This window comes from Apus apus, chromosome 1 (assembly GCF_020740795.1).
Source record: "Apus apus isolate bApuApu2 chromosome 1, bApuApu2.pri.cur, whole genome shotgun sequence".
Classification (NCBI taxonomy): Eukaryota; Metazoa; Chordata; class Aves; order Apodiformes; family Apodidae; genus Apus; species Apus apus.
The window spans coordinates 205732183-205752025 of NC_067282.1; the positions used below are offsets into that span (position 1 = coordinate 205732183).

The 19843-nt window shown below is 49.9% G+C and overlaps 1 protein-coding gene across 2 annotated transcripts in view; it reads left to right on the forward strand.

The window, feature by feature from the left end:
* Positions 1-3769: 3769 nt before the first annotated feature.
* Positions 3770-19843, forward strand: part of PPP6R2 (protein phosphatase 6 regulatory subunit 2) — a 98416-nt gene continuing 82342 nt past the window's right edge. For both annotated transcript variants that reach the window (XM_051612181.1, XM_051612198.1), the window contains exon 1: positions 3770-3957. The gene's annotated coding sequence lies outside the window, so the exon portion shown is untranslated. The remainder of the gene's footprint in view (positions 3958-19843) is intronic.

Genomic DNA, 19843 nt, shown 5'->3' on the forward strand with positions numbered 1-19843 from the left:
TGTGCCTTCCCTGTTTGGCTACCAGGAGAATGAGTTTGATCCGTTGCCTGCTCACACAACTTGGATTGTTTCTAAATTGCCCGTGTCCATTCCTGTTAGCGTCAACAATCTGCTCAATGAGATGCATCTTGGCACGGCGACAGCTCTGCTATCTCGGAGAGCTTTGGGGCTGAGCTGCTGCTGTTCCACAAGAGGTTTGGACACAGCTCCATGGCAGGCAGGCTTGGCTGCTCCCTCTTTCCAGGACAGGGAGAACTGAGGTCACAGGCTGGAACAGCAGCTCCGTCCCAGTGCCTGAGACAGCGCTGATGTCAGCAGAGAGGACCCCCCTCTACCTGGCTCCTTCTTCCTGCTCATGCCCTGGAGCTTCTGAAGAAATCAGTGGGGAAACCAGGCTGGTAGAAAACACCACGTCAGCAGCAAAGCTGTTTCTTACATCCAGGCATTAGGATTTCAAGGTAAATCCATGGTTTTGTAGCCTGGCGAGATCGCCGGGCTAGTTGAGCGCAAAATGGGAACAAGGAATTTCAGTAGAACCGTGGGAGAGGCAGTCCTTCCTGAGTGCATTTTGGCTGAATTGGAAACAAAAGACTCATCAGATCATCCAAGATGCATGTTTGTAAGCACACTGAACATGGACAGCATGACTTTCAGTCATCAATTTCCCTGAAAATGCTAAAACTGCTGGGGGAAGGACACCAAGCCATCCACTGCTTCCTGCTGAGGAAAGCTGAAACTCTGCTGAGGGGGCAGTAACACCAGAATAGGTTTCATTTCTTACATCCCAGTGAGGATTTTAACAGCAGCGAAGGATGTGGAACCTAAAGGTAGGGATTTTTTCCTATGAGCACAAGTAGGCAAATACTGAATTTTGGATCTGTTTGAACAGGCAGAGCAGCCACAGAAGAGACCAACAGTTTGTAGCTGCCCTTGTAAAACACCCAGGGTCGCAGCCCCCGGGGGATTTCCAGGCTTAAGGAGCTTTCCTGGTTCTTGTACCTGCCTGTGTCCTGGCTGGGGAGGGGTGAGCTGGCAGCCCCAGCCCAGCTCACTGCCAAGCCCAGCTAGATAATCCATATTTTAGTGTGTTTTGTAGAGCCTGAGGAGACAAGAAGGACGCTGTTCCAAGGCTGGCACTCCAGAAATCAGCTGGAGAAGGCAGGACCTGCAGCCCACACCCTCCTGTGCTACCTGGGGGAAATGGATACGTGCTGGGGATGGCTGGAAGACTTGGGAATTTGCTTGGATAGCAGTCGTGTCCCCAGAAGTCACAATAAGCCACAAAAAATGCTTTATGAGCTCATTACCCTCCAATAGACAAAACAGAGAAATGATACTTCTGGGGTTGTACTCGTTTTTTTTCCTTGTTAATGGCCAATGAAGTGTCAATTACTGTCCTGGGTACCATGACAAGTCTTGGGGCACCTGCCTTTAGGTTCTTATGGTGACAAAACAGGCACAAACTAGAAAATTTGCCCATTTAGTTATGAGTGTAATTTTTGCTGGCAAATCCAGAGAAGGCCACAGAGATGATGGGAGGGCTGGAGCAGCTCTGCTCTGGAGACAGGCTGGGAGAGTTGGGGTGTTCAGCCTGGAGAAGAGAAGGCTCCAGGGAGACCTGAGAGCACCTTCCAGTGCCTGAAGGGGCTCCAGGAAAGCTGGAGAGGGGCTTGGGACAAGGGCAGGGAGGGATGGGAGCAGGGGGAGGGGTTTCCAGCTGGCAGAGGGGAGATTTAGGTTAGACAATAGGAAGAAATTCTGTGCTGTGAGGGTGGTGAGACCCTGGCCCAGGTTGCCCAGGGAAGCTGTGGCTGCCCCATCCCTGGCAGTGTTGAAGGGCAGGTTGGATGGGGCTGGGAGCAGCCTGGAATGGTGGGAGGTGTCCCTGCCCATGGCAGGAGTGGGACTGGGTGAGCTTTAAGGTCTCTTCCGAGCTAAAACATTCCATGATTGTATGAAAACCCCCACACCCAATAACGTAAACAGGGCAGTAGAAAACTCAGTGTTTTTTCACATGGCAACCCCCCCCCTTTTCCCTTGCTGTCCTTTCCATCCCTCGGGCATGTTTGCCACCATGGCTGTTCCAGCATCCATAGATTCTGAAGCAGCCACGTGTGTTACCATTTCACCTCGTGCATTGACATTTGCAGGATCAAGGCCTGAATAAGACTAGGAAAGAAGGCAAGGTGCAGTGGTAAACCTAATGGCACAATTCACTTTGGAATCAAGAGAAGAATTGGATCCGTTCCCATTGGGTTCCTGGATGATGTTGGCACTTAGAAAGCAGTTTATTCAGAGATGAAGACAAATCTGGGCAAGGCAACAATGAAATCCACTCAGCCCAGCAAGCATGACTAAGGGTATCTTTCTCCGTGAGACTGTTTTCTTCTGTCTTTCGGGTCATCCCTTTTTCCCTCTTTTTTCCTTTTCTCCTCTTTTTCCCTCTTCTGCATTTCCCCCCGTCTTCTTTTTCCTTCTCCTCTTTCCCCCTCTCCTTTTTCCTTCTTCTCTTTTTCCCCCTTCTCCTCTTTTTCCCTCATCTCTTTTTCCTCCCCTTTCCCCCTCTTATCCTGTTTCCTTTTTCTTCCCCCCCCCCTTTTCCCCTTCCCTTTTTCCCACTTCTCCTCCTCTTTCCCGCTTCATCCTATTTCTCCTCCTTCTTTTTTTCTCCCTTTCTCCTTTTCCCCCGTCTTCCTTTCTCCTCTTTTTCCTTCTCCTTTCCCCCCCCCCCCCCTTTCCCCCCTTCTCCTCTTTCCCCCTCTCTGCTCCTCCACCCTCACTCCCACCTCCCAGGGCACAGCCCGACCCCCTCACCCCCCCCATCCTCCGGGGGGTCATTCCCGGCGCCCCCCGCCCTCGCTGGCTGGGGAGCACGGAGCCTCCATCCCCGATCCCTGCAGCCCCCTCCCCGCCCGGTGTCCCCGGTCCCCACCCGCACCCCCCGTGTCTCAAAGCCCCCCCGGGGGGGCCGCAGCCCGCCCAGCCCGGGGGGCGCGGGGCCTGTCGCCCGCCCGTTCCTATCGCCTCCCGGTCTCGTTCCCGTTCCCCTCTCCCGTTCCCTGCTCCTATCGCCCCCCTCTCCCTCTCCCGCTCCCCGTTCCCCTCTCCCGCTCCTATCCCTCCCGTTCCCGTTCCCCTCTCCCGTTCCCCGCTCCCATCCCTCCCTCTCCCCTCTCCCTCTCCCTCCCCCGTTCCCCGCTCCCGTTTCCTTCTCCCCTCTCCCGCTCCCTCTCCCGTTCCCCTCTCCCTCCCGCTCCCGTGTCCCCGTTCCCCTCTTCCTCTCCCTCCCCCGTTCCCCCGCTCCCGTTCCCTTCTCCCCTCTCCCGTTCCCCTCCCCCGTTCCCATCCCTCTCGCTCCCCGCTTCCGTTCCCCTCTCCCGTTCCCCGTATCTCGCTCCCGTTCCCCTCTCCCTCTCCCATCCCATCCCTCCCGTTCCCCTCTCCCGCTCCCATCCCATCCCTCCCGCTCCCGCTCCCCTCTCCCGCTCCCATCCCATCCCATCCCTCCCGCTCCCGCTCCCGCTCCCGCTCCCATCCCATCCCATCCCATCCCTCCCGCTCCCGCTCCCCTCTCCCGCTCCCATCCCATCCCATCCCTCCCGCTCCCGCTCCCGCTCCCGCTCCCATCCCATCCCATCCCATCCCTCCCGCTCCCATCCCTCCCTCTCCCGCTCCCATCCCCTCCCTCCCCCCCTCCCCCCCCCCCCCTCCCCCCGCCCCCGGGCGGTCCCTCCCGCCCCGCCCCCTCGCGGCGCTGGGCACCAGCGGGGCCGCCGCCATTTTGGAGGCAGCCGGAGCCCGCCGCTCTCGCCGCCGCTCGCCGCTGTCAGCGCAGCCCCGGCCGCCGCGCCCCGCCTCGGACGCGGCCCATGCCCGCCGGGCCGCCGGCCCCCGCAGCCAGGCAAGCGCGACAGCGGCCCCGCCGCGGGGCGGAGGGCAGGCCCGGACCCCCAGCAGGTGAGACCCGCGGCCGGGCCCGCCGCCCCGCGCCCGCCGAGCTGTCAGCGCCGCCCGCCCTCCCGCTGCCCGCCGCGCCGGGGCCGGGAGCGGGGCTGGCCGGGCCGGGGCTGCGCCCCAGCGCGGGGCCGCTTCCGCCTTCTGCGCCGGGCGCTGGGCCCCGCCGAGGCGGCTGCGCGGCCTGTGGCCCCGCCGGCCCCGGCCCCGCTCCGGCCCCGCTCCGGCCCCCGGGCCGGCAGCGGCGCCCGCTCCTCGCCCCCGGCCCGCCGGCCGACCCGGCAGCCGTTCCGTGGCGCTGCCTGGCCCGCGGCCGCCTGCCCCCGCCTGCCCCCGCCTGCCCCCGCCTGCCCCCGCCTGCCCCCGCCTTGTTTTTCAGCGCTTTTTTTTGGGGTTGAAGCCGCCCGAGGCCCCCGCGGGGCGGGCCGCGCCGCCCCAGCGCCCACCCGTGCCGGGATCCCGGCGGGTGGTTTCGTGCCAGAGCTGGGCTAAATCGGGCCTTTTGCAGGCGTCAGAGCTTTCTCTCTTGTTTTGTTTTGTTGTTTTGTTTTTTTTTGGGGGGGGGGGAGTGAGGAGGGTTTGGAGCTGGTGGGGATGGGGGGCGGAAGGTGGGCTCCGGGTGCTCGTGAGTCCCGGCTGTTTGCTGCCGAAGCCGTGCGAGCTGTGGGTGCCGGTGGCAAGGTCAGAGGTGGGGGCAGCCTCCCGGGGACCCCCGGGCTTTGGGGGTGCAGGGCCCAGGGCAAGGGACCCACTGGCTTCCTGTGGGGTGTGCGTGAAAAGAGATGTCAGTGTGCTGGCGTGATTAACCTCCTGGATCTGGGGTGGGAGTTGGAGCCACAGATGGAATCGCTACAGCATGTCATCCTGCAGAGAGGAGACTGCTCGGCAAGTCTGACCAGGGCTCCCTGGCTGATCTGGAGGCCTTGTTTTGCACTAGTTAAAACAAACAACAAACTAGGAAGTGAAAAAGAGAAACTGAGAGAACTTGGAGGGGCCTGAGGTGTTTTTTGTACCTCGATTTCCCTCTGAACGATATTTTTAAAAGTGAATCTTGTTTTCATAATGTATTTTATTCTCTCTCTCTCAAAAAAGAAGACAAAAGTTGTGATTCCAGCCCTGTCCGGAGCTACACGCTTGAAGCCAAGCCATGTAATAACTCACTAGCAGGTTTTTGTTATAAAGTACCATTTTAAGAATGATGGGAGGAAAAAAAAACCCAACATTTATGATTACTCTTCTTACTGTGACACTTAAAGGCAACCAGTCTGCTAAAATACTTGAGTGATAAAGAAATGTGGTGGATGGTAGTATAGCAATTCCCATAGCAACCAGTGCTGCTATCATGATAAGCACAGGAAAATTTTGGAATATCCAATAGGAACACGTAATGATCTGTACTGGTCTGAGTGGTACCTGTAAACATTTGCTCTGGAGAAGATGACCCGGGGTTGGGTAAGGAGAAAATAATTGGAAATGGAAAGCTTGCTGTGTTCTCCTGTGTTTGATATGCTGACATTTCTGGTGACTTTTGTACTTCGTTCGTGGTAGCTGCAAATCCAGAGACCTAGGACAGCATCCTGCCTGGAAATCGTGGAAAATCTGTGACACTGCAGCAGCTTTCTGGGAAGAGCTGCTCTGGAGCAGTGTGGTACCAGGCAGGTGGTGCGGGCCTCGGGGTTTGGGAGCTCCCTGCAGACCTGGGGCTGGGAGAGAGGCACTGATCCCCAGCGTTTGCTGTGGGGATGACAGGGAGCACTGCAGCCTCCTCTTCCTGACCCTGAGATTTGATCAAAGCCTGGTTGTGTCATAGGAGGGACAGGTGGGGTTTTTGAGTTTATCGTTCAGAAACTGGAGGCTGTGAAAATTAATAACAGAAGGAAAACTCTCTCAGAGAGCGTCTGTTTTGGTGTTTTTTTCCTAGTAAGCAAGCATCCCCACTCGGTCAGCTTCAGCTATTTTTAGGAAACTCCAGGCTGCTGTCACCAGCACAGCCTGTTTTTGCAGAGCTTCCCTATGGGAAAGGCTGAAGCCCTGACTGCCCCCTTCTGCAGAGGGGAGCTCTCATGGGCCAGCAGGGCTCCCCTCGCCCCTGGCACAGTGTGCTGGTGAACTGGGAGTCAGCTGGAATGAATTAAACCCTCAGCCTCCCCCGATAGTGTGATCCTGAGCTAGGAGGAGGAACCATTTAGTTGAGCTTCCCCTCCTCTTTGGTAGGGAGATCTCCCAGGCTGCTGTTGTTTTTCTGTGCTCTGTGGAAGGAGAAACTTCATTTGTGTTCCCCCCTCAGCTTTATGGGCTGCAGGCTAAGGTGGCAAAGGGAAACTAAAACTTCTTCCCCGAGATGCAGTGGGAGAGCAGAATTTCAGCAGGGAAAGGTGTTGTGTTTGTGGAGAGCTCGGGGCGGGGGAGATGAGCTTTCTTACTCTGTGTTTCTGATTGTAAGGTGGGTAGAAGTGTAAGTGTAAAAGCTGTAGATTATATATTAGGGAGAATGACTTCACAGACATCATCAAGTAGTATGTTTTCTTAACACAGTGACTTGGAGCCTGAAGTGTTTGTGCCCGAAGGGCAATAGCTAGAACAGTGTAATAAGCTCAGCCATAAAAATGAGTGAACTGGAATGCCAAGAAATAGGAGAGTATCTTGTTATAGTAAATGTTTCTGGAACAATAGTAGAATGACAAGAATAACTGGGAAACTTGGGTGTAATGGATGAGGTCAGTGAGTTGAGAGCAAAGCAGGAGCTGAGGAGTTGACAGAACTTCTGAGAACCTCACAGGGAGGAGTATTTGTGGGAGGTCTTTGTGTTTTGCTAGATGTAAAATTATTGAAAACCTAATTGCGAAGGGCAGAGTTAATAGACTGTCTTAATGAATGATGTCAGCTCTCCATCTGAGCAGCCAGGTTCGGAGCCACAGCTCAGAGCAGCAGGCTTTTGGCCCTGTTTATAGGAGTAGTAGAGTTCTGTTCTTAATTACGTTTTATGGCCTGGGGAGTCGGTTTGACTGTTTGGTACCTCCTTTTCACGGGAAATCTACAGATGTCGGTGGGTTTATATAAGGATCAGGGAAAGAATGTGGCCTCTGTGTGACCAGTAGTAGTAACAAAGGAACTTAAGAGTCTTCTTTGATTCAATATTATTGGAAGGAAAAGTTTGCTGTCCTTGCTGGCTGCCGCTGTTTCTAGGGCGCTTGTTTCTTTAATTCCCTCTGCCTGTCTGTTCCTCCCACCATCCTCCCTTCCCCCTGCCCTGGACTTCTCTGCTCCTTGTTTTGATCTGCTAAACCAGTCAGCAGTGCAACAACCAATATTGACATTATTATTGCGTGTCTTGGCTATTTTTACCGGTGTGTTAACCCTGGCATGGGGGAAAGCTCAGGCAAATTCGTGTTCATTCTCTTGGGAAATGGAGCTTTCCCAGCCAGGGTTAAAATCTCTGACTGGAAAAGCTCGGATTTGGGTGGAATTGGAATGCCACACACATCGTGTACATGGGGTTCGGATCAGGGCTGCAAATGGGAAGTTTGACATCACTGGCAGCATTAACTGTGACGTTCTCTCTTTTTGCTTGTTAATGGCATTTAGTCCTGGATGAGGCTGGGGCAGTGCAAGCAGTGGCAGGAGCAAGGGCTGCAGCCTCAGGAAAATTGTCATCTTTGGCAGGGGCTGGGTCCAGCTGAACACCCTGTGGCACTGAGCTCTGCACAGGGGCTGGTCAGCAAAATTGGGATGAGCCAGTTTAGGAGAAGGTGGTGTCAAAAGGAGGAAGTTAAAGTCATTAGCCTGAGCATGGAAACTGCAGCTGTGGAGCTGTGGCTGTCACTGCTACTGGTTTTCTCTCTCAGTTTCTGTCTTTGTGTCAGCCTTGTCTCATCCTGCACACAGACTGAGCTCTGTGATGCCTGGGATGGGGCAGGTGTCCCTGTGCTGCTGCCTTTTGGTGTCACTGCCTTGCAAAAACCCTATTTCTTACTGTTGGGTCAGTGTCTTGTGCTTAAGGGTTTATCTGCACAGGAGGGGAACCTGGCAGACATGAGAAATTAACATTATGGTTAGATGGCAAAGTGCAAGGAGGTACCTGAGCCAAAGAGGCAGAGCTCAGAACTGTTCCCTTACCTTGGCAAAACAAGAACCTTTCCCCAGCTGTTGTTTTGGGGGGTGGCATGGCAGACAGGCCACGTGGTTTGCAAAGAAAACTTTCCAAACATATTGATGACTTGAATTCAAGGTTGGTGCTCAGCTGGCAAATGTGTCTGCTGCTCTTTCCCCTATGCTTGTGTTGAGTGATGTGGGGTTTTTTTTTAAATTTTTATTTCAGTTCTGCAGTTTGCTGCTATTGAGGGCATTGTGGCCTGCAGTGACACGGATAACTATTAAGTCACTTTGATTCTGATTTCGTTTGGCAGAATTAGGAGCAATAGCAGCAAGGCAGAGGCTGGCACTGCTTACTGGGAGAAGGACAAAACCCGCAGTGACTAGAGGGGAGGAGATGGGCTTTCTTGCTGCAACCTACAGGAAGGAAGAAGGAAATAGAACGCAAGATATTTCAGTTTCAGTTTTGTCTTTGATTTTTCTCTGGCAGACTTTATGTTAGCAGTGAAGATGCATGCAGGGTGTGCCTTGACACTTGGTGACAGGTGACTTGGGTTCTCTCTGCATGGCAGCTTCTTCCTCTCTCTTCATTCCTTGTGGTCTTGCAAAACCTGTGGATTGTTTCAGCCTCTCGCTTCCAAGTGCAGCGGGGTGGGGTGAGAAAGGTTGTGTTTCTTTCTGTTTGCTTTTTATTTGCTGCTTCAGAAGGTCCTCTGGTGTGCCATTTCATAGAGCTCTTTTCTGCTAAGGTGAATGTTGTCTTTTTTTTGTCCTTTTTTTTTTTTTTTTTCACGTGGCTAATTGAGTCTATAAACTAACAGGTTGATGACTCTGTCTGCTCTACCTGAGCCAGAGGACTGAGGATGCAGTTTCACAGCGACATCCTCGAGCCCAGGCCCAGGTTGTTCTGGGTTGGCACTAATATTTGTGTAACCCCATGGAAGGCTGAGTGGGCTGGACACTGTCCCTGCTCGGAGGGAGCAGTTTTCAGCTGGGTCAGCTCCCTCAGCCAGCTCCGTGGTTGCACAAACTTCAGGAGCAGGAACGTGTGACCCAGGAAGGAGCAGAGCAGAGCAGGTCTCTCCCCTCAGGATTTCAGTGGGGTGTGGTGCAATTTCACTCATCTGAGCTTGCAGCTCAAGGTGTTCCTGGGCTGTCCCTCTGCCTTCGGGCTGGTCTCGTGCATGCAGGGAGCTGGTCTGTCAGAAAACCACCGACCCCCCTTCCCCTGTGCATGTTCTGCTGGTTTATGTCACTTACCAGGTGAGGTAGGGGCAGAGGAGCAATGCTGTGGGTACATTTGCTGGTCAGTTTATATGGGAAGGGTTGGGAGTCGTGGGGCTGCAGCAGTGTGAGCAAAAGGGCTGTGATAGATTAAAGCAAACCAAGCCTGGTGAACAGAATATCCAGGTCATCCCCACTCCCAGGACCTCAGCTCCTGAGCCAGAGTACCTGATTAATGGTCAACAGATGCTCCATCAGCACTCTATTTAACAAATCAGAATGTACTAAATGATGGATTTCAACTTAGTTCTATGGCATTTTATGTTTTTTTTTTTAATTATTATTTGGAAGATTGATTTTCATAGTGCTCAGTTGTTCTTTTTACTACTTCTGCATTCTCTCAACCCTTTACTATATTACTTTCTAACATTACATTGTCCCAGGTTAAATTTTCTTTTGTATTTTTAAATTTCTTTCATGACTTTCTAAGCCTTTAAGGTTTTTTTTTCCTCCCTAATGTTATGTTTCAGACTCTGCCTTCACTTCTGGGGCCTGGAGACCTCTCACTGAAGTTCACACATTTAGTGTGAGGGTGGGGAGAGCCTGGCCCAGGTTGCCCAGAGAAGCTGTGGCTGCCCCATCCCTGGCAGTGCTGAAGGGCAGGTTGGATGGGGCTCGGAGCAGCCTGGAATGGTGGGAGGTATCCTTGCCCATGGCAGGGATGGGACTGGATGGGCTTTAAGGTCCCTGCAACCCAAACCTTTCCATGATTCTAAGATATGATGATTCTGTGATGTAAATGCTTCCTTCTGAGATAACCACTTAGAATTCCTATTTTAGTCCATGGAGAGAAACAGATTCTTTTGATGCAGAAGTCTAAAATAGAGCTGAGTTTTGCTGTAGAAGTGCTCCTTTCTCTTCTACTGCAAATGGGGCCTGAGTGACTAATTCAGATTAGTCATCCATAGTATAAATATCTACATGTTAGGTGAGACAGACCCTATTGTAGAAGAGGCAACTCGCCAGGGAGAAGCTGTGATGGGGACCTCCTGACCTCAGGGAAGTTGTCTTCTCTGATGGGATGTCAGGTGAATGAAACACCAGGTGTGTTTGTCAGTGTCCTATGTCCTTAGTTCTGCTTGTTGAGTCTTTTTCCTCTTCCATAGCTGAGGAGTTTGAGGTTGAAAGCAGTGTCTAGAATGATCCAGAATCATACAGTTACCTGTTTAAGACCAAAAGAATAAAACACATGTTAGTTTTTGTCATATCCATGACCAGCACAGTTGCTTGTCCAGATCCTGTTGGAGATGAATGGACAGTAGGCAGAGGAGTGGCCATACATTGTGATCATCTGCTAAATTTGGGTCATAAATAAGCAGTGAGCTCCATGGTGGGGAAGACAGGATTGCCCCATGTTAGGATGAAGAGGGCCTAAGCTGAAAAGAAGTCTGTCCCTGTTTTAGTAGATGTAAAGACTGAGTTTTTTCCTTGTACTTTTTTCTAGAGTAATTAATTACGACCAGTGCTAGAGACTGCTTCATGTGTTTCAGTTTGGTGAAGGCTTAAGGATGAAGTAGCAGAGTAGTTTACAAAACTATGAAGGGGCTTGAGGATGCCAAATTTTGCAGAAAGACGTGTAATGTTTTAGGGATGCAGTGCCAGGAATAAATGCATATTCCATTTCACTGATGTTACACTGTACCCAGTGTTTCCTCTTACAAAACAGGCAGCTAATTTCATTAGTTCTGTTTTTCCTGTTGCTTCTGTCATACTTGTTCTTAGCTAACTGTAGTTCCTATAACCCAACTGTTACAAGCACATAGTGTTGGTGTCTGTGGTGCTTTCAGCGTGGCAGCTTTTACCCAGTGTGTCCATGGCCCCTCTGGTCCTGTTTTTCCCTTCCATTTTAAGTTAGCAGTGCTGCTGAAAAATGTAGTGTCTTGCAGGAAGAACCCTCAGTGCTTTGGCTTCATTTTTCATGAGTGAAACTTTTCACTCAGCTGAAGTGAGCTTTTAAGTGCTGCTTTTTAAAATACCTGGAAGAAAATGTTGGAATGAAGTGGTGCAGTTCCCAAGAATAAAACTATTTAGTTACTTTTAGGCTTAGAAGAGAAGAGCAAGTAAAAATATTTCGTGTATATACTTGGGGTTTGGATATATGCTGGAGTTTTGACAAGGAACCCTGAAGTGAAACTGAATCACCTGCTAGTCACAGTAGATACTTGCCATGTGAGGAAAATATTGTTGCATAATCATGGTTTGTTTTTAGAGCTGATGGACTGTGCCCCGGTCAGGGATATATTATTTTGGGAAAAGCAGAAACTTGACCAAATCATTTAGAACTAAACAGCAGACCTAGTGTTTGGAGAAACAGGAGGATCTCAAAGGGCCTCGATGGAAAGGAAGTGTCTTCTGCTGACCTCTGTGTTTGAGTTTAATACATGAAAGGCAATTCTTGCTGGAAGGAAGTCACTAGAATTTGTGTGTTGGCTGGGTTACAGTCTGGCTGCCCACCGGGGCAGAGGTGGGGGAGGCCAGGCAGTGCTGGGGGAAGGGCTGTGAAAATTCATCTCTGTGTCAAGTAAGAAGGCCAAATAGCATTGCAGGTATAACTGTTAGGGTGGGTGCTGTGCCTGAAAGGGGCAAAAGGTCACGTGTCTTGATGTTAGAGGCAAAGTTGAGGTATGTGACTAAATAAAATAGGGTAGAGAAGATCAAACCATACAGGGTAATCTGCTGTGTTTCAAAAAACCAAGGGGGAAGCCCAGTGATAGTCGTGGAATAGTAAATGTGTTTCTTGTTTGTGATTTGGGGCATGTGTGTGAGTTGTCTTGCTTGATGCCAGGTATATGGATCAGGCCAAGAGCTGGAGTGGGTGTTTTACCTGGTAAATAAGAGGGGAATTTACATGTAATGCTGAACACCAGTGTGATATACTGGGAGTTATACTGGTGGGACTGAGAGCAGATCCTCCTTACACTCCTGTAGTCCCATGTTGAAGCATAGACTCTTACAATGCCAGGCTGGAAGGGACCTCAAGGATCATCTGGTCCAGTCTCCCTAGGTACTGCTCTAGTTGATATGAGGTGGCTCAGCACCCTGTCAGGCTGAGACTTGAAACTGTCCATTGTGGAGGAATTCACCACTTCCCTTGGGAGACTATGCTGATGTTGGACTGTCCTCACGGGGAAAAATTAATCTCTGGTGTCCAATGGGAATCTCCCCAGGAGCAACTTGTGCCCATCACCCCTTAGCTTTTCCATGTGACTCCTTGTCAATAGGGAGTCTCCATCTTCTTGGCAGCCCCCCTTGAAGTACTGGAGCATGGTGGTAAGGTCTCCCCTGAGTCTTCTCCAGGCTGAACAAACCCAGTTTTCTCAGTGTCCTCTCCAGAAAAACCTCCTGATATTTCTGTGTCTGACGCTGAGGTGGTGGATGGTGTCAGGGCCACAGGCTCTTTCTCTAGAAGGGTATTTCTTGCTCGAAACCCAGGATGCTTCCCTTTTCCTCACCAATTCTTTGTTCTTATTTGGACTGTTACATGCAGCAGTGGAGGGAATTTGAGTTTTGGCTCCTGAGGTTGTGCCTGTACCGTGTGGCTGGATGTGATGCAGAGGGACTGGTGGCTGAGCTCTGGAGCTGGAAGGAGTCCCCTTAGGTCACCCTGAGCTTGGTGCAGGGTGATGTGTCTTGTCTGGTTTTGAAACTCGAGCCCTCTCCAACAGCTCTGTACCCTCCTTGTGTTGGGGACCCCAGAACTGGACACAGGACTGTGGAGGGGGGGGTGCCTCTTTAGAGGGAGTCATCTTGATAGTTTAAGAAGTCAAGTTTTAAATTAACTGGAGATTTCACTCAGGCTGAGTTGCTTCTGAGGCCCTTGGAGGTGCTGGATGCTCTTATAAAAGTTACGGTGCCGAGAGCTCTGGGCACTGGAGGGAACCCTGCCACTGAGGGGGAGTTGCTTGCAGTGTCCTTCGTTTGGGATCGAATTTCTGACTTGGGAGTTGTTGCTCAAATAGACTTGGAGTGCTGGATGCAAATTAGGATGACACCTTGGAGCTGAATGTTTTGTTGTGACACCAAGGAGGCTTGAACATGATGGTTTTTGATAGCCAGAGGTGGTCCCTAAGCTGATCCTCTGTTCCTGCAGCTGCTGTAGTTTACATCCTCTGAGGTGTTGATAGAGACCCAGAGTGTTCACTAATGGCCTTTTCTGCAAGAGGGCTGTTTATTTCTTTTCCCAAAGTTTATACAATCCCTTGAATTCTTTACTAAACTTGGAAAAATAAGTGTCATTATTTTCTGTCATTTGAAATCTTCACCTTTTCTGTTACAGAATCGGTGCTTTTTATTGGTGGCTTTGGTTCTGATTCAGGCTGTTTCAGTTACAATGTGAACCACTTCTTGGACTTTGTGCTGAAAGCCAAAGCTTGACCTGCATCTGAACTGGCACTGGTGCCCAAAAGCTGTCCCCTTCTTGCTGCTTGTACCCATGTTTTGTCACTTCTCTGCCCCCCTCCCTGCTGGTGTGAGTGTTTGTGGAGCTGCATTGGGAACCAGTTTGGGGGACTGATTCAGCTGAATTTTTTTTCTGCTAATACTGCATGGAAAAGGAAAACAATTTATTTGTTCTATTTCAGCAGTGCAGCTTTGAATTCATGGTAAATGTGTCCCAGCATCACCGGTGTATAGTTCTGGTTTGTGATTTCAAGAGCAACCTGAGCTTTAAAGTGTATTTGTCCAGGTGAAGCCCCTTGTGTTTTGGTGAGCAGAGCTTAGCCCAGAAGCACAGCTGAAGTGGTGCTGTGCAGGGAGCACGGGCTGGTGCTCCACTGTCATATGTAAGATTTTTCTTCTGAAGTGTCTCATGATCAGTGTAAATGTTGTGTGGACTGTGTCTGCATGATGTCAGGACAGATTAAAGACTTGAAATGCGTTAGGTGCTGGAAGGGAGGTGTGGCATCTAAAGAGACCTGGACAGGCAGGAGAGCTGGGCTGGTGCAAACTGCATGAAGTTCAGCAAGGCCAAGGGCAAGGTTCTGCACCTGGGTTGGGGCAGTGCCCAGAACAGATCTGGGTTTGGTGGAGAAGGGATCAAAAACGGCCCTGAGAAGAAGGACCTGGGGGTGTTGGTAGATGAGAAGCTCAGCTTGGACCAGCATTGTGCACTGGAGCCCAGAAACCACCCATGTCCTGGGCTGCACCAAAAGAAGTGTGACGAGCAGGGCCAGGGAGGGGATTGTCCCCTCTGCTCTGCCGAGACTCCCCGGCAGGGCTGGGGCCCCCTCTGGGGTCCCCAACACAGGAAGAACATGGAGCTGTTGGAGAGAGTCCAGAGGAGACCCTGGAGATGCTGGGAGGGCTGGAGCAGCTCTGCTCTGGAGACAGGCTGGGAGAGTTGGGGTGTTCAGCCTGGAGAAGAGAAGGCTCCAGGGAGACCTTAGAGCACCTTCCAGGGCCTGAAGGGGCTCCAGGAAAGCTGGGGAGGGGCTTGGGCCAAGGGCAGGGAGGGATGGGAGCAGGGGGAAGGGTTTCCAGCTGGCAGAGGGAGCTGGAGCTGAGATGTGAGGGAGAAATTCTGGGCTGTGAGGGTGGGGAGAGCCTGGCCCAGGTTGCCCAGGGAAGCTGTGGCTGCCCCATCCCTGGCAGTGTTGAAGGGCAGGTTGGATGGAGCTTGGAGCAGCCTGGGCTGGTGGGAGGTGTCCCTGCCCATGGCAGGGGTGGCACTGGATGATCTTTAAGGTCCCTTCCCACCCAAACCATTCTATGATGATTCTGTGAGATGTTATTTAATATTCTAGTTTAAGACACGACTTTGTCACAGTTTGGGTGAGCAGGATTGTGCCTCTTCTGGCTGGTAGGACAGCATCTGTCAGAACATTCTGGTAAAAACTGCAGCGTGCAAGGATGTAGATAGAGGCACAAATGCAGGTTTGAAGCTTTAAAGTCCTGTAAAGGCCCATTAAAGGGGTGCAAGCAGTTGTGTTTCTTGCTCATTTGAGGCCATGGTGGTACTGATAAAATAGGTGTATCTGGAGCGTGCAGCTCTTGATCCGCTGGTAAAGCACAACAGGAAATCTTAGTTTGCAGATGTGCTGCTTCACTATCTAATAGTCTGAGCAGAATAATGTCTCTTTTGTAATAGTTGTTTTTTCTGCATGTGCAGCAAAAATAAAATATCCGGGGTCCAGAAATCAACATGGTAAATGACTCTGACAAACTGGGTTTTCTGAATGACACTGCTTGTGCCCCAGTAAACACCAGCATCTCACTTCTGTGATAACATTCTAATTAATAATATTTATTTCTGAAGGGTTTAACTGTGGTGATCCAGGAGAAAAAACACATGGAATTTGTTGTTTAAAGAGCACGTAGTAAACCGGCCTGAGTGGCATCAAAGTCTTGTTTGTGAATGTGAGTAATGCAAGTGTCTGAGGAGCTCTGCAAGAGATGCAAATCGGCACTTTAAAGAACCCCGTGGTTTTGTTTTGCTTGTTTTAATAATGACTATGTGCTAGCTGTTTAATATTCAAACCAAGTTGCAAATCTTACACTTAAAGGTTGATCTTTCAAGTGAAGCAGAGCTATTCCCTGGGGCTCCTCCCAGAGCTGCTGCTGCTTCTGCCCAAGTCCAGGAGGAGGTGGCTCCAGAGCTGCAGCAACAGAGGGAGGAGGAACTGGAAAGGTTTGACTATTAATCTTCTGAAATTATTAGTGATAGAGCTAAGTACAGGTTAACATTTTTGAGATAACTATGCCCATATAGATAACTCAAGCTGGTAGGCTGTGGGAGTGAATTCCTTGGTGTGTGTTTACCTCCAAAGGCTTTTGACTGACCTAGGGAAAAAAAGAACCTTTTTCGTGCAATTCTCTTCCCAGTGCATTTGATAGATGGTATATTTTTCTGGCTAGCTTTTTTCCCTGCAATTTTTGGAAGCACTGCAGTTTCTTCAGTGTCTGAGTGTGTTGAATTTAATTAAAAATGTAACACTTAAGTAAAGAAGCTGTGCAAATTTTGTCCTTAGCATGAGGTAGGGCGTCAATTAGCAGGCTGTGTAACTAGATACCAGATGAGGATAAAGTTGATCATCAAAACAAAGTACTTCTTGATATCATCTCTTTATTAGAGAACTTCAGAAGCATAGAATAATTAGAATTTTGTGTGCATATTTGTACAACAGACGGGCCTTCATCAGTTTTTGCCTGCAGCAGTTTTTTGTTAAGGACAACAACCCCCAACATGACTTCTTCCTGGACTGCTGCACCAGGTCCCCTCCTGCAGTGCTTGGGATTTACTGCTTGTGTCCAAGGGATGGGAACTTGGCTGTATCTTTCAGTTGTCAGTTAGATGGCAAGAAAAAAATGGAGAAATTCATGTCTCTAGCTCAGAAAAACAAAAGCGGGCTCTGGGCTAACTGGTGAAACACTGTTCTGGTTAAGAATAATTTTTATCTGAGAATTATAGAATCATATAATAGAATCATAGAAGGGTTTGGACTGGAAGGGACCTTAAAGATCATCTAGATCCAGCCCCCCTGTAAGTATATCTCAGTGTTTTCAGTCAGCAGCTCAGGCTGAGCAGTCTCTCAGGAAGCTGAAAGATCTGTAGGTATGTGGAACAATGATGATGGACAGAATCCTCTGTTGGGCTTTTCCAGCTTCTCCCTGAGGTGTTCGCTGAGGCTGGGGAGCGATGCGGGTGCTTGTGTCCTGCAGGTGCCCTTGGAGGTTCCTCACCATTTCTGAAGGGTGAGCTTGGGACTGGGGTTTGCTGATGCTGGGCAGGAGAGTAGCAGAACCCTGGACAGCGTGGCAGGAGGATGCTGTGCTGGAATGCTGGAGAGAACAGGCTGGGGAGAGGGATCTGCAGAGCTGGTCCCACGAGAGAGGAGGGTGAGTGAAGAGCTGGTGCAGGTGGGATGCAGCTGTGCTGCCCCTGCCACAAGGCTCTGGTGGGAGGTGTGATCTGGCTGCGTGTACAGGGCTGGGTCCAGTAGTTCTGAAACATTACATTCCAGAGTTGAATCCTTCCTGCAAATGCCATTAGTAAAGTGTCTTGCAGACTCTGCTGATTTGTGATTGGGATCCCTGGTTGGGATACCAGGTTGATGGACTATAAAAAATTTTGGTTGGGAAATGTGACTCTTGTTGTTCCGGAGGTGTTTGCCTGTGTTGGGCAGGATGGTGGGAATCTGTCCTTTTCATTCTGAAGTAGCTGGAGCTTGGGAGGCAGCAGCAGATGCCTGCTTGGATTTCAGGGGTGCACTCACTAGGGGAAGCTGCTTCCTCTCCAGAAGACCTGGAGAAGGTGTTCTGTGTTCAGCCAGGGCTTTGCCAGCCCTCTGCTCTCAGGGTGCCCTACAGGAAAAAGCCTCTTGGATTATTTTTTCCTTTTTAATTTTTTTTTTCCATTGTACAAAACAGAAGCTTCTGACTGTTTGACTTTTCATCTCTGAAGGTTATGAGACACTGAGGGGGAGGAAAGAAGATGAAGTAATAAAATTATGATAAACTAAGTCGATTATTCTTTTTACTAAGATGAAACATGGTATAAGACGTAAGTGCTGAAGTTATCCCAATACTATAATAGCTAACTACAAAGCTAGCTGAGTACAATAGAGACAGTTTATAATTTTGTATGCTCAGTTGTAGGTGGGAATAAAGGCTGTAATTAATTTCTGTGTTTTATGTTCTTGAGGCTTTGATATGTACATGTGCAGTCAGAGCTTGGCAGGAATTGCTGAGATCACAAGAGTTTGATGTCCAGTGGGACCCATGTGCTCCCTGGGGGGTGTAGGCAGCTGCTGGAGTCATCCTTGTCTCTGAGGACTGGAGTCTGTCCTGCTTTGCCTTTTATTCAGAGTTTATAAAAAAGAATCAGGCAAATGAATGAGGGACAGGAACAAAGAGAAGAGTGATGAGTGAGAACATATTTATGTAAAATTCTGGTGTTAAAACAGTTGGTTTATTCATGCCCTGCAACTTCTAAAGGTGTCCTGAAATTGCAGGAGTGCCCCTTGCAGGGTTTTGTAGAGAACCCTTCACAGATGATGTCCCTTGGCTCTTTCACTAAACCTGCAGCTGGCTGTTGTGAGCGAGGCTGGGCTCACTGTGAGATCTTCCTTTGGAAGTAGAGAAGGTTGGTTTGGACTCAGGACGCTGCTCATCTCAGTTTTCTAACTTCTGCAGCTATTCCTGGTAAAACTGTGTTCTTACACCTAAGGCCCACTTTGCTTTGCTGGGTGAGCTGTGGTTTGTTTTACGGGCTGTAACCAAATCCCTGATTTCTGTTTCTCTGGTGGCTCTGTGCTTCATCTTTCATTGTAGTATTAAGCTACGGTTCCAGTGTAGCTCTGAGGTTGGAACAGATCTGCCTAAATGTTTGATCTTGGCTGATAAAGGCTCATATACCTGGAGAAGACAGATTTGTATCTTGCTGTTTTACTTTTATGCTTTGGGCTTTATTGCTAGTGACAGACCAGACTTAAACTAACTCCTGCCCGTGGCAGCATTGCTCCTGAAGCCTGTGGAGCTTGGCAGATAATGCTCCACAGTGTCTGGCTGTGTTGTTTGGGGCTGGTGTGACACTCCTGTGCTCGGGGAGGGACTGATGTAAGGCCTGCCAAGGCTCGGCCTTCAGAGGGCGTCTGCAAGAAGAAAAGAAACATCCTTTCAGGTGAGAGAGGCTTCTCTGTAATAAGGTTGAATTTTCTGTTGCCAGCAAAGATATTGTGATTAGCAAGGATGGATGTGATCCCAACTGGGATTTGGAGCAGGGTGTTTTAATCAAGTCCAGGGCCTTCCCAATTACAGAGTAGGTGGGCTAGGAATAAACAGAAGGTTGGTGAGGAGGTGTTCTGCATTTCCTGCCTTTAGCTTTCTGGTTTTTATTTTGCCTTCTTGTGGCTCTGTGGACAGCTACTTCCCAGTAGAAGTGTAGCTGGTAGGAAGGAGATTTGGAGAACTGCCTTGGAAGCAGTCATGTCTAGTGGTGGATTTCAACAGCTCCAGTGCTTACTAGGTATGGCAGGAAGTCCCCAGAACTGCTTCAGTTTGTCTGGAGAACCACAGACCTCTCAAGTATAATTCATAATAATATGGAAGAAATCTCTGGAGCTACAGTGTTTCTTGATGTAGCAAGTTTTTAGTTTCCTCCGTTGGGATTTTTCACCATTCTTCATGCCCTAGGTGAACATAAGAGGAATCGTACAGATCTTTGACTTAATCTTGGCTGTGTTGTAAGATGAAATAAGAGGAAATTTATAAGCATTATTTTGTCTTGGAAACAAGCACTGAGAGTGCATTCCAAAAGGGTCTGAAGTAGAATCCTAAAGAGGCTGAGAGTGAGCTCTAGAAAAAAAATGAGTAATTTGGGATTTCCTTCCCTGACAGACTGAAATGTAGATTTTGAGCCCAAAGCAGACAGAGTGGATTGCTGTAAATCATCTGTTACCTGTGTTACTTCAACAGCAAGGCATGGTGCTGGGTCCAGGCTCTGCCAGGACAAGGCTTGTGCCATCTCCACCTGCAGCAGGCTGCTGGATGTGCTTAGTGGTGGGAGAAGTTCAGTGGA